Source organism: Olea europaea, chromosome 2 (genome assembly GCF_002742605.1).
Source record: "Olea europaea var. sylvestris chromosome 2, O_europaea_v1, whole genome shotgun sequence".
In the NCBI taxonomy this organism is placed as follows: Eukaryota; Viridiplantae; Streptophyta; class Magnoliopsida; order Lamiales; family Oleaceae; genus Olea; species Olea europaea.
Window position 1 is genome coordinate 8,652,803 of NC_036238.1, and position 14,776 is coordinate 8,667,578.

Here is a 14,776-nt window from a genome sequence, read left to right on the forward strand (position 1 = left end):
TCAATTCCCGGTCTTTGGAAGAAACCTTGAGCCACTAGTCGGGCTTTGTATCTTGTAATTTCATTATTCTCATTTCTCTTTCGAACAAAAACCCATTTGTATCCAACAGGGATTACATTTTCAGGTGTTCGAACTACTAGTCCAAACACTTTTCGTTTCTCCAAAGAATTCAATTATGCCTATATGGCTTCTTTCTATTTTGGCCAATCATTTCTATTTTGACAGTCATTAACAGACTGTGGTTCAGGATCCTCATTTTGCATAATATCAAGAGCCATGTTAAAGGCGAAAATATTGTCTATAACAATATTATTTCGTTCCCATAATTTATGAGATATCATATAATTTATTGAGATCTCATTATTTTCAGACACCTCTGGTTCTTTAGGAACCGTACATTCAATATTTGATTGATCAATCTTTTATAATGTGATTTCTTTTGAAGTTTTTGGTTGGTTTTTCTCATGTACTCTTCTTTTTCGAGGTACCGAATCTTTTGAACCAACTGATCGACCACGCTTCTGGCGTATTTGAGATTCATTTGCCACAACAGATTGTCTTGCAGGGACATTAATTTTTGCTGGAATATTTTCTGCTGGAATATATGATTTTGTCACTTTTCTCGTGTCAACAAATACATCAGGTAGTTGAATTGCAACTCTTTGCAAATGAATGATTTTTTCAGCCTCTTGTTCACATTGATTGCTGCGGGGATCAAAGTGAGATAAAGTTGTCTCATTCCAAGAAATTCTATCTTGTTTTTCAGGATGTAGTTTTTCTCCTCCCAAAGTTGGAAAAGTCATTTCATCAAAATGACAATTTGCAAAATGTGCAGTAAATAAGTCACCCGTTAAAGGTTCAAGATATCTAATAATAGATGGTGAATCAAAACCCACATAAATCCCAAGTCTTCGTTGGGGACCCATAATATGGCATGACCCCAAACAGAAGTTGGGAGTTTTGTTTTCATAAGTAATGGTCTAGCAATAAGTTGTAGACGTTTAATAAACGAATCCATTAAACCATTTTGTGTATGAACATGTGCAATTGAATGTTCAATTTCAATCCCAATTGACATACAATAATCATCAAATGCTTGTGATCTAAATTCACCAGCATTGTCAAGACGAATAGTCTTGATTGAGTAATCAGGGAATTGTGCTCGCAATTTTATGATTTGAGCAAGTAGTCTAGCAAATGTTACATTCCTAGTTGAAAGTAGGCAAACATGTGACCATCTTGTAGAAGAATCAATTAATACCATAAAGTAACGAAATTGTCCACATGGTGGGTGTATTGGCCCACATATATCTCCATGTATTCTTTTCAAGAAAGTTGGAGATTCAATATTGACCTTTGTAGTTGAAAGTCTAATGACTAACTTGCTTTGCGAACAAGCTACACATAGATAATTATTAGATAAAAGAATCTTCTGGTTCTTTAAAGGATGTTCATGTAAGTTGTTTATTATTCGACGCATCATTATGGCTCCTGGATGTCCAAGTCGATCATGCCAAAGTATAAAACTTTTTGAATCAACGAACTTCTGGTTCGTAACATTATTTGATTCAACCATTTTTATAAATGTAAAATACATGCCAGACGGGAGTGTATGAAAATTTTCTTTTATCTACTTCTTGCCAGATACAAAAGAAGTGATGCAAAGATATTCAACATTATTTTCTTGCATTGTCTCAATGTAACATTCATTGCAACGAATATCTTTAAAACTAAGCAAATTTCTTCTGGATTTGCTAGAATAAAGTGTATTGTCAATATATAATTTTGTATTATTTGGTAAAATAATACAAGCTCTTCCGGAGTCTTCAACGATATTCGACGCATCCGATATCGTATTAACATTATTTTCAACTAATATTAAGTCCAAAAATTATTTTTTGTCTTGAAGAATAGTATGTGTAGTTGCACTATCAATTAAGCAGCTGTCTTGACTATCCATCATGAATATATAAATATAACAAAATAAACAAAAAATTTTTTAAAAAAATTTGAATTTAGATTTAAAGAAGTAAACATTACTTAATATCATGAAATAAATGGTGTACAACAGAGTTTTATTTATTTTTTTATTTTTGTGCGGAAAAGTAAAAACATATTTCAGACTGAATTTTTAAAATGAAAGAAATACTAATAAATTAATCTATATCTTCTATCACACCACCCCCAACCAAATGGTCAATATTTCCATTTGGATCAGTAAAGAAATCGGAGGCATCCAAATGAGTCATATCAATTGGACCATCATAATCAGCAAAATTAGTCTCCAATTTTTCTTTTCCCTTGATTGATCTCTGGCAGAGATCCACAAGATGTTTTGAGGTACGACACGTACATGCTCAATGCCCTTTCATTCCACATCTGAAGCAACTTTCTTCATACTCCTTTTTAGATTTGCCACTCTCGCTTGCTTTGTGTCTTTTGAATTTATTGCCTTATTGTTGATAACTTTGTTGATTATTTCTTCCATAATTTATTCCACGTACACGTCCGTGTCCGTGTCCGTGTCCGTGTCCGTGTCCACATCCGCGTCCACGTTCACGTCCTTGTCTTGATATTATATTTGCTTCAGACAATGTAGTACCATTTGCTTCAGGCAATGGTACAAAACCAGTTGGACGTAATTCATGATTTTTCATCAACAATTCATTATTTTGTTCAGCAACTAGTAGGCAAGATATAAGTTTTGAGTACTTTTTGAAGCCACGCTCACTATATTGTTGCTGCAGGAGCATATTCGAGACATGAAAGGTGGAGAAAGTTTTTTCCAGCATATTTTCATCGGTGATTTTTTTTCTCCACACAAAGTCAGCTTTGAACATATTCTGAACAATTCAGAATTGTACTCACTAACCGTTTTAAAGTCTTGCAAACGAAGGTACATCCACTCATAACGGGCTTTGGAGAGGACTATAGTCCTCTAATGATCAAATCTTTCAGTTAACTTTTTCCAAAGAACTCGTGGATCTTTCTCAATGAGATATTCAATTTTTAATCCATCGTGAAGATGGTGACGGAGGAAAATGAGTGCTTTTGCACGATCCTGCAGGGATTCATTGTTTCCTTCTTTTATTGTCTCTCCCAGGCCCTTTGAGACGAGATGGATATCAGCATCCAGTATCCATGATAGATAATTTTTACTAGATATGTCAAGTGCAGCAAACTCAAGTTTCGTAATGTTTGCCATTTGTCTAACTACACAATGAAACAATACAATTAGTTTCGAAGAATATGATTAATCATCACGTGTTAATCAAATATTCAATATCAATATGATTTTAAGTTACGTGTTTTCCTCTAGGGATAAACACTAATTTGAAATAATATGTTCTTCGAAACATATGTTACTTCTGGAGCACATTATATTTTGCTATTATTTCTTCAAGTGCAATATGTCAATATTTTTCTGGAATAATGAGAGTTATAATTTACGCTCTTCAGGAGCAACTAATATTCTTATAATGTTGTGCTACTTCTGGAGTAACAACGAATAGATCTATCATTAATATTCTTTTGGAATATTAATTATAATGTTGTGCTATTTCAGGAGCAACAACAATTAAAAATAAATTTAATGTAATGTTTCATAACTAAACATATAAAAAAAAATGATAATACATCCAATTGCTCACCATTAATTAATATACAAACACATGTAAAATATTGTTTTGAATTAATAACGTGAGTCGAGTGAAACACAAAAAAAATAAATTGGTGACATGTAAAAACCTATTCACATATTATGGTACGAAATTCTAATTATGTGCATTAAAAGAATTGAATTAGTATTAACCAATTAAGGCATAAAATTTGCAGAAACCAATGGATTTGAGAGAAAAGATGAGTTGGGTACAGTTATTTGTTAATTGTATATTATATATATATATATATATGGAATCAGCCAAAATAGAGATTTGGAATTGAAGCTTGCTTACAAAGAACATAGACCAATTATACCAAAAAAAAAAATTATAAGTATGTGTAGAATGTAAAGGGCTAATCTAAATATAAGGAAGGTATAGGAACATGAATTAATGCATATCAATTGATTTAACATAAATATATCTCCATAAAAATGCACATGGATTGATGTAAAGGAAAAAAACATTAATTAATTCAAAAAGAGGTACAAAGAAAACATAATGATCGAGAAAGATGAGATCACATATTACAGATTCAACATATGTATATATAAAATTCACGTATTATCAAATTAATCTTGATATACGTGATAGATGATTATGAAAAAAAATTACTACCTTCTAAGAGTTTTGTTCTAATCGTTATAAAATGAAAGGAAAAGAGAATAGAGAAAACTCAATGAGAATAGAGAAAACTCAATAAACTTTTTTGTTTGTATTATTGAAAACCAAAGCCCTATATTTATAGGTAAGAATCAGGGATACAATGGTAATACTTTCTAGGGCTACAGGGATATAAATGTCATTCACCAATAAATTTTAATGGACTTCCCATTTACAACAATTTAATGTTGTTAAAAATGTAAGTTTTACCAAAAACTTTCATATTTTACCCTTATTTATATTTGTCTAATTTCAAGATTAAATGAAAAAATTGGTTATAACTAGGCAAATAAAATAATGGTATATTAGTATAAGAACAAAATAAAATATTCTCAATAAAGAAATAGGATTACATAATTGGGACAATAAAATAAAGACACTCAACCTATATAAACAGGACAAATGGAGTAATACAATTCATTAGGGTTTATTCTATATGGGATGATATTTAATTCATTACATTATTCATTTGTGGGATTTATTCAAACAACGATCTTTTAGAATTTCTTGTATTTTTCCTCTCGAGAATTCTTGCATCATGATATATGATGTTATGAGGTGTTATATTTTATAGAGGATATATTACGAGGGTTTACTAATTTATATAGGCCTCAAATAGTCTCCACAGTGTGCTAGGAACGTCCACAATTCAAACAGATTAAGTTTCTAAATCGTAGTCGGATACTGGTATAAGGGATGCACACGGGCGTGCCAAAGTAAAAACCTTGCAGAGCAGGGGCTTGTAATTTTTGCCTTAGGGCATCACACCTGCAGCCTGGGCGTCAAAAATGGTAGAGCAAGTCCTTCAATTGTTAGATGACTCCAATTCAGTCACTCACCTCAAGTTTTTATATAGTTTTGGGTTCTCCATCTACATATCAACAAAATTAAGTCCTACCACTTATAATTGCCTTCAAATCTGACCTAAAGTATTAAGAATGTTCAAGTTAGTCCCCAAACTTCTCTAAAAGTCAAATTTGGTCCATTAAACTTGTAATTTGAACTTTCAAAGCTTCCAATTAGGTCCGAACTTCTCGATAACTCTGGAATTTCATTCTTCAAGTTCCAATGTCAAAAAGTTTCCTTTTACTTAATTAAACTAAATTAAAAAAGATATACCAATATAAATAGAAATTCGATGTAGAATACATTTATCAAGCTAACCAACACTTTGTCTTGAAGACTTGCTACACTTTTAGCCCTTGTTTGAGCTCCATTCTTAAAAAGAATACATTTTTGAATAGTGTTTTAATGTGTGGTTGAAAAATAAGGAAAAGTTTTGGATTTACGTGTAATATTATTTTATTGAGGAATTTGTGGTTGAAATTATATCAAAACACTATTTTAGAATGTATTTTTTTCAAAAGAATGGAGCTCAAACGTGTTATTGTGCTTAGAAAAGGAGCTGAGACCACTTTAGGACAATGATCTTCATGACTTTCCTAGACAAGCTAATTTCTAAATATATGGTGGTATATTATTACATTTCAACCTGTTTTATGAAGTTTCAAATTAATTTAACTACATAAATAATTAAGCATGTAAATTAGAATATTCCAAGGTTGATGTGTAGATGGTATCAACGACTCGTGCTCACAGACAGTCAACAATCAGACTTTGCAACAGATGAGATGGTACACAAAGTACCTTCGACCACTGGTAAGTCAACATCTTGTGAGAAATGAATGAGAAAACACAAGATTGGACAATGGCACAGTGAATCGCAAAGATGATTGGCCTGCAAATTTAGATAAGGCGGCAATCTTTACACGTTAACTTTGTTTCATCTTCTCGTGCCTTCGATAGGCAGATATATAATTGAATATATACATTGAAATAGTTGAGGACTGTTGTTGGGAATCTACTTAATCATGCGCAGTAAAAATTAATATAGATTTCGATTCCCACCAGGAATCCCTCTATGTTTAGATAGAAAATTGTACATTTGAAAAATTCTGTAAACTTTTTTCTTTTCTTCTTGTTCTAGCAACTTCAATCTGTCACGATTGTCCAATTGTTTAGCCTCTAATGGTGATCCACACAGAGAACAAGATTGTAGGATTCAAGGTTTTCTTCTCTTGAATGAAAAATAAAAAAATAAAAAATAAAAAAATATGTATAGTCCAAACGGACTTGACCTGTTTCTTGATCCGATTCAATATTTAACTAACCAATTTAATTAAATTCAGTCCATTAATTAATTTATCCAATGCTTGTTAAATTAATTGGTTGACAAATCACAATCTTTCAGTTCTCTTTTGTGTGCGACCCATCAGGTTCCCAATTCGATACCTAACGACATAAAATATTATTTTGATTTAATCAAAATTAATAAATTAAAACACCCTTTTAATTTATCACCAATTCACGCTCGTCGCCCCAAATTGACGTCTAGCAATGTGTTAGGGCAATACATGTGACGGAAAATGTCACGTGATGTGACAAAACCAAATTTGTTTGTTTACTGTGAAACTATAATCCTTTTGTCAATATGATCCGATCAATTACAAGTATGGAAGTGTGTCAATATTGATTATCGATCATATCTTTCATACCACAATTTAGTCAATATAAGTGGAAAACTCATTTTCGACTTCTGAGTACACTGTGTTCAAGGATTTTGCTATCGACTTGATTGAATGAAAGACATATCATAATATCTTACTATCTAAGAGTGACGAATCCTCTATTGGTCATTCACAACCTTTATACGATTCTTGACATACCCAAGTAATGCCGTATTAGCGGCTCTTGGCAGAGCAACATTTAACACCGTCACAGCATGACTGTCCTCATATAAGGCACAATGACGACCTGAAGTCAAAGGACCAATCCCACTATGGAACATTAGAGATTAACTACTGACACTCAGATAGTTATCCATATAGAATCTCTCAGCGGGTTTTCAATATTTTGTTCTATAACCAAACATCCACGTATTCATTCAAGTATCACCACACTTTAACTTGTGAGATTAGCTACTTACTTCACAAGTAAGAAATGTCACATATTATGGTTTATTCGTAATAACGATATTCATATCTTGTCATTACTTATGACCATGGATGATTTAAGATTCAATCATATGTACTTTGTATCTCACAATCACAACTCATTGCGATTAACAAATTATTAATGTTTGAATATACGGACTCTATTATTTAATTCGATTGAATATTAATTAATTAAATAATAGATTTGTCATAAATTGCATTAACTATATATTAAAAGCGTTTATGTTCAAAGTCGATTGGACATAGGGTATAACACTTACAAACTCCCACTTGCACTAAATCCAATCACTTATGTATCTAATATCATAAGAGTTTTCATGACGATCATGTTTATATTGCGACAACTTTTTGTCAATGGATCTGTAATATTTTCAATTGTGGGAATTCATTTATTTCTGTATGTCATTTCCTTGAATTATCTATTTGATGAGATGATGGCTGGATCTCATCTGTTATATTAAGACCTTGAGTATACTCAACAAGCCTTAATAAAATATTTGGATAGATACTGTTATCAATTGTATCCCCATACAACTCTCATATCATTAAGACGACAACTCTTTGTCTTCACACATCTTATGTGTTAGTTTAACATGTCTCTAAAATTTATCTTCTTGAGTATACTCAATAAAAGATAAATTTTAGTTAAGTTGGACCCATCATTCAAAAATATTTAATATTTCATAGTATCAAACATATCCCTAATACACCAATATTGAGTGTACTCAACAAGTTGAGACAATTTGAGAATCTGATTTTTCACTATAATGATGGAAGTCGATCATAAATTGACTTAATATTTTATTGAGGGGTTTTGCATTCAAAGGTCTCATCGTAACAATCATATATATTTTATTATACATCTACCATACAAATAAATATATGTGTAATATAATAGTGAGGACGATTATGGACATTTACTATCTAATCTTCCTGAACCATAAGGAAGATCAGTTGGTCAATTCCTAGGGAGTATTGCATTGAACTAGTATCAATGCACCATCTCTGTAATCTCCTCTTCTTCTGGTTTCTTCAATTAGTCCAGCTGCAACCTATATCCTATACTTGTTGGCATGCAGGTATAAATGAAATTGGACTTGCAGGCCCATAATGACAATAACAATAACGGACTTGCAGGTCCAAAATAATTAAAAGCTAGCAAGCCCATAATAATAACGAGCTTACTTGCCCAAAATAATTAAGAGCTCATATGCTCATAAAATGATAAAAATAAAATTAATCATTCAATATATTTATATGATCGAGTCCATAATCGTCCACTAATAATACATTCATCACATAAATGTATGCCTATATAATATCTAATATTATATGCAAACACGTTTCAAGTTTCTAGCAATTAAGATCATATAAACTTTTTAGACAAATGGATCTGAATAATTAAATAATTAATTAATCATATTAATCAATTAATTTAATTATCGGACATATTCAATTAAAATCAAATTTTAATTAAATACCGAATTAGTGTCTATCTCTAATTCCACAATTATAGGGCGGGATTATTTAATTGAAAATAAATTTTAATTAAATATTAAATTAGAGTCTAACTCTAATTTTAAAATTTGCAGCAACTGAATTTTAACTAAAATCAAATTTTAGTTAAATAAAAAAATTAGAGTCCAATTCTAATTCCAAGATTTTAGGGCAAACTTATTTAATTAAAATCAAATTTTAACTAAATAACATATTAGAGTCCAACTCTAATTTTAAGAAAAGTTTTATGGCAAGACAATTTAATTAAAATCAAATTTTAATTAAATGTCAAATTAGAATCCAATTTTAACATCTAGAATATAATCGGGTGAATATTTAATTAAAATCAAATTTTACTTAAGTATTAAATTAGTGTCCGACTCTAATTAAATTGAATAATATTCTAATCTAGGATAACATTCCTAAATAAAATAAAATTCAATTAAGGGTCCAAGTTTAATATTTAAGTAAAAATCCAATTTTAACAAAATATAAAAATTCATCAATTTTAAATAAAACGTTAACCGGGTCAAAATTGAAATTTTGGGTCAAACCCGTTTGAAAATCAAATTTAAAACACTTCTAAATTTAAATTCAAAACACCTTAAAAATTTCAATCCAACCCAATTTTAAAATTAATAACAGGGCCTTTCAGTTTCGAAATTTGTAGACATGGCAACTTGACCCCTGACTTTAATTGGAAGCAGGGGGCTCATAATAAAAAATTGCACAAGAACCCCCCTTCTACAATTCACTAGAACTCGACTGTAAGCCTTAAAAAATTCATTTTTTTATTTTGACCGGCGCATCCTTTGGTTAGTGGCTGCACGTCGCCTTGTCACACAGTGGCGATGTGAGCCACCCTTAAAGCGGCTAACTGCTGCTGCAAGGAACAGCGGTCACGCTGCTTCAAGCAGTAGTGCAAATGTTGCTGTTACAGAGTCTAGCGACGATGAGTCATTGCTGCGTATTTGCTCAGTAGTGTGCTGCATAGCGACTTGCAACGCGCTGCCTCTACGAACAGTGGCGTTGTCACGTCGATCACCTCCCATCTTTAACCTTTTCAATCCGATTTAAATCATTTTTTTATTTTTTATTTTGGAAAAAACAGATTTCAAAATCATGAAAACCAATTTTTCTTAATTGCAAGATCCATGAAAAATAATAACAATCAACATTTGATTGTTCAATCATGCAAAATAATTTCTGACAAACACAAAGAAAGCTTTGATGCCACTGTTAGGAATCTACTTAATCATGTGCAATGGAAATTAATACAGATTTCGACTCCCACCAACGAAAATTATGATAGAAAATTGTACATTTGAAAAATTCTGTAAACATTTTTCTTTTCTTTTTGCTCCAGCAACTTTGATTTGTCACACACAGCTGTCCAATTGTCCAATCTCCAACAATGATCCACACAGAGAACAAGATTGTATATATATAGGCTTGGCCTGTTTCCTAACCTGTTCTAATATTTAACTAACATATTTAATTAAATCCGATCCGTGAATTAATTAATTCAATTAATTAATTTGACCCTATAAATAAGCAACGGAAAATTCTACATAGACATCACCCATTACAGAAAACTTGACAGAAATATGATGTGGCGATATTTATAATTCAAAAAAACGTCACTTAGGAACTTGGTCAAAATATCATTTCAATTGTTTGTTTTTAGATGTAATTACTTTTCCCAAAGACTCTTGCTCACTTTTCCCAAACACTCTTCCTGTCTCTCCAACCTACGAAATTTGTCTCTCTGTCTCTAACCCCAGATCTAGATCCGGCCAACAACGGTGACATAAACCAGTGGAGAGCTATTTCCTTCAAATCGCGGGTGAAGATCTATTTCTTTCGAATCATGGGTGAAGTCCTTCAAATCAAAAAGCTTTTTAGAAGAATTTACAGTGAAATTTTCATGAGAAAGCATTAATTTAGAGGATTAGATTGCTGGATTTGTTTACGAAGAAGAAACACACGGTCAATTCAGGGGCGGATCCAGCACCTGGCGAGCCGGCGCGGCCGCCCGTGCTGGATCCGTCGGAGAAAAATTTAGTGAAAGTTTATGTTAAATATTTATCTATATATGTTTTGTGCATAAGAGTCAACAAAATGGGCGGTAGACGCAGTGGTTGCGCTCTCACTTTTACATTAAAGAGATACCGCAGGTTCGAATCCCCTGCCCGGCACTACGCTGTTTAATTTTTGAAAAGAATAATTATATATTAATAAGAATTTGCACTGATCTGAGGGTTGCTCATTTGGTATAGAGTTCTTCTTTCCATGTAAATGGTTTGGGGTTCAATCCATATCCTTCCACTTTTTTGTTTACTTTTTTGTTACCATAAATAATAACTCAACAACTATAGTTTTCATTTTCAAAATAATTTCTTTAAAAATTTTATTAACTCAAAATATTATTTCATAATATAGATACATTTATCATTATGTTTAATCAATTTATTTTATGAAATTCAAATTTGGACAATTTAAGAATTGCTCTTTATTCTTTTAAGAGTTTGAAAAATAATTTTATTTTGGGGTAAAAAATAGTTCTAGTTCTACAAATCATTGTTTTCAAAATTTGGTTTTGGTGTTATTTTTTATTTATGACTTATAACTTATGAATAATGATTTATGTCCGATGATTTAATTGACAATTTGGCATTAAAATGAGAATTGTGAATATGTGGTTGGAAGAAATAATATATGTAGTACGAGTCCTTGACTTACGTGTTATAATTTATCATTTATGAGTTTTGATTTGTCATTTGGAAATTTATGTTTAGGAATTTAGGATAAGCGAAAAAAAAATCAATTGAGAAGATGTTGGGCTAAATTCAACCATGTATGCTTCGTTTTTTAATCAATTCTAATTAAAAAAAAATTAGGGCATTTTGCTGATTATTGAACGATTTTTTTAACCGAAACGAAAGTCCATATCTATTTATTCTAATTCTAGTAGTGTTTCTAATTCTTTTAGTTATAGTCCATATGATTTTTTGAATATTATTTAATTAAATATTAATAAACGACTTTGTTTCGCTATCACGGACATTGACAGTGAATGTTCAACATTCGCGGTTCGCCCTAGCTGAACTCAAAGCCTAAATTCGTCCCTGACGGTCATGATTTGAAGGAAATTTAGTCCGTGATTTTTTGAAGGTAATTCAGTTTTACTTTCATTTAAAAATTCAACACAATGATGATTTGCACTTGCACAGGTTTCTTCCATCAATTGGGGTACTTAAATTCCACATGGACATTGTTCTATTTTTCCATTAGGCTTTTTTTCCTTTCCTTTTAACATTGGCCTTGTTCAATTGAACTCTACACTTAGTAATTTTTTACATAGCCAATATTGATTTCGTTCTGGTTGCATTACATTTGTTCGATGGTGGCAGGAAGGAATAAATATAGCCAAGGAACATGACTATTCGGAGATTTCCCTCGACATAACTCTACGTAAGGATTAAAGAGATTCGAAAGACAACGAGAATGGAAAGAAAGGTGTCAATAAAATGTAGCATTGAACTTCGATGTAATTGGACAGTGATAATTGTATCTCTTTGTATTTGTATCTTGTATGGTTTTACATCGGTTGCACAATCTACTGTACCAATCGCCATTTATGAATCTATCCTATTTCCTCTCTTTTTTTTCTCTGTGTACTTCGTCTTTTACAAGAGATCTATGAGTTTCCATGTTGCCATTTTCGTAAACAACATTTATATCTGCACCACATTTAAGCACATCTCAAAACATTCATAAATTTGGCAAATCAGATTCCTAAACTTAAACTGAATGACATACTGAAATTACTTAGCCAACATCCATAAATTCAGCAAACTGAAATAGTATATGCAAAATACTTTCCCAAAATATTTGACCACATTCATAACACTGAATTCACTAAACACATAAGAGCTTAACTGATGCAAAATACTTGCACAAGTTTAGAAGCTTAATTTTTTTTTCAATCCAGCTAAAGTGAACAACGTGATATATTCAGCTGTCTCATGAAATTGATTTTGGTCCTAAAATTCAGAAACTCAGACGTCTCAACCTTCACTCGTGCAACGGAAAAATAGGTCTGTACATGCTCTCCCGTGTTTCGAAATCATGGGAAGAAGAATTCTTCGTCGTTTCGATGTCCTACGCATGTAACGAATAAGATTGACAACAAATTTTATGACGGGAGCATATCGTATGTATAATAGTATGCATTCAGTACCTCAACGTTGAACAGGGATGAAGCATTACTTTTTAGCTTTTTGCACATGTTCGAATTATTTGAGCTCGTGGGCACCTGTACGAAGATTCAAATGTAATAGATGAGTTTCAAAAAGACGAAATTGTAGTTGAACATATCTTAAAAATATTTCATACCTTATGCTTAGTTTTTCTCGAAGCAGCTTCAAAATGACATTTTCGACGAAATTTTTTAGGTGCTCCTTTAGTTCTCGAGGATTTTGGGTCTAAGATGTCTCCAACTACAATCTTTCCCGCTTCAAAGCATTGGGAGCCTACTTGATTAGACTTCGACGTCGCCATAATTGTTCGAGACTCAATCCACTCAGAAATGTCCTTACATTGTTCCTCGTTATGGGCTACCATGTTAGCTAATTTGGTAAATGCAAAACACAATTTCTCATATCTAACTTGATCAGGAATACTAATCCAACCATCATAATTGATTGGGACTCCGAGTATGGTCTGATCACATCTCTCTTCCATCTCTTCAATATATACTTCTCGGGTGATAATTTTACATCATTATGTATCAAAATTGTGATTGCATGCTTGTAAATAATTCCTCTAGATTCAAATAAGTGACAACTGCACTTAAAATCACATTTGTCCTTGTGAAAGGACTTTGAACTATTTTTTTCGTCGTACAGTCATTTAAAATGATGTCCTCACGTACTTCATAAATAGTTTGGAAGCATGACTCATGTGTAGATACAACTTCACAGTAAACCTTACCGGTAAATTGTTCTTGGAACTCTCTAAACTTCGTCATTGTATACACTAATTGGAATTGCTTCTCTAGTTCGTACCTTGTCGCACATGGGACCATTTGTGAAAATGATTTGAAATCGGCATGAAATTCCTTCTCAACTTTATTTCTCAAAGCACGCTCATATTGCTCCACGAATTGCTTTAGGGATGTTTTGGAATGAACGTATCCGTCAAAAAATGCATTCATGCTCTCACTTCGTACTTCATTGAGTGATTGACATACCGGTCCAAAATAAAGTTTTCAAAAAGCATGGTACCCATCGACTTCTCTCCTTGTATAGTCCAGTCGACCAACTATGTTCAAGCAATTCATAATCTTCAAGTATCTTACTCCAACCTTCCTCAAATTCCTCACAAGTTTGCATATCATACACCAAACTATGTACAGTCGAAAGAATAGAACCTCTATGTTTGTGCTTGCCGAATTTTTCTGGTAACTTCTTCAGTATATGCCATAAGCACCATCTATGTTTGGTTTTAGGAAAAATGATTTCAATTGCATTTTGTATAGCTCAATCTTGATCTGTTATTATTCCAATTGGAGCTTCACCATGCATACATTCAAGCCATATCCTAAATAGCCATACAAAAGTTCTTGTATCCTCATTCGAAACCAAGTCACACCCAAGTAGAGTTGATTGTCTATGATGATTAACCCCAACGAAAGGAGCGAAAGCCATATCATACTTGTTAGTCAAGTATGTTGTGTCAAACGTAACAACATCACCGAATTTCTTATACGCTTGTCTACACCTATTGTCTGCCCAAAACATGTTTCTTAGTTGAGCCTCTTAATCTAAATCTATGCTAAAATAGAAACCAGGACTACTTATTTGCATCTTCGAAAAATATGCTTGTATTGCAACGGCGTCTCCTTCACTAAGTCTTAATCTTCTCACTTTGTCAATGAAA

General features: G+C 32.1%; 1 long non-coding RNA gene across 1 annotated transcript; it reads left to right on the forward strand.

The window, feature by feature from the left end:
- The first annotated feature begins 10,476 nt into the window (after positions 1 to 10,476).
- On the forward strand, positions 10,477 to 12,503 carry LOC111410399. Its single transcript, XR_002705676.1, has 3 exons — positions 10,477 to 11,010; positions 11,907 to 12,007; positions 12,247 to 12,503. It is a non-coding gene; the product is annotated as an uncharacterized LOC111410399 (long non-coding RNA).
- The last annotated feature ends 2,273 nt before the right edge of the window (positions 12,504 to 14,776 follow it).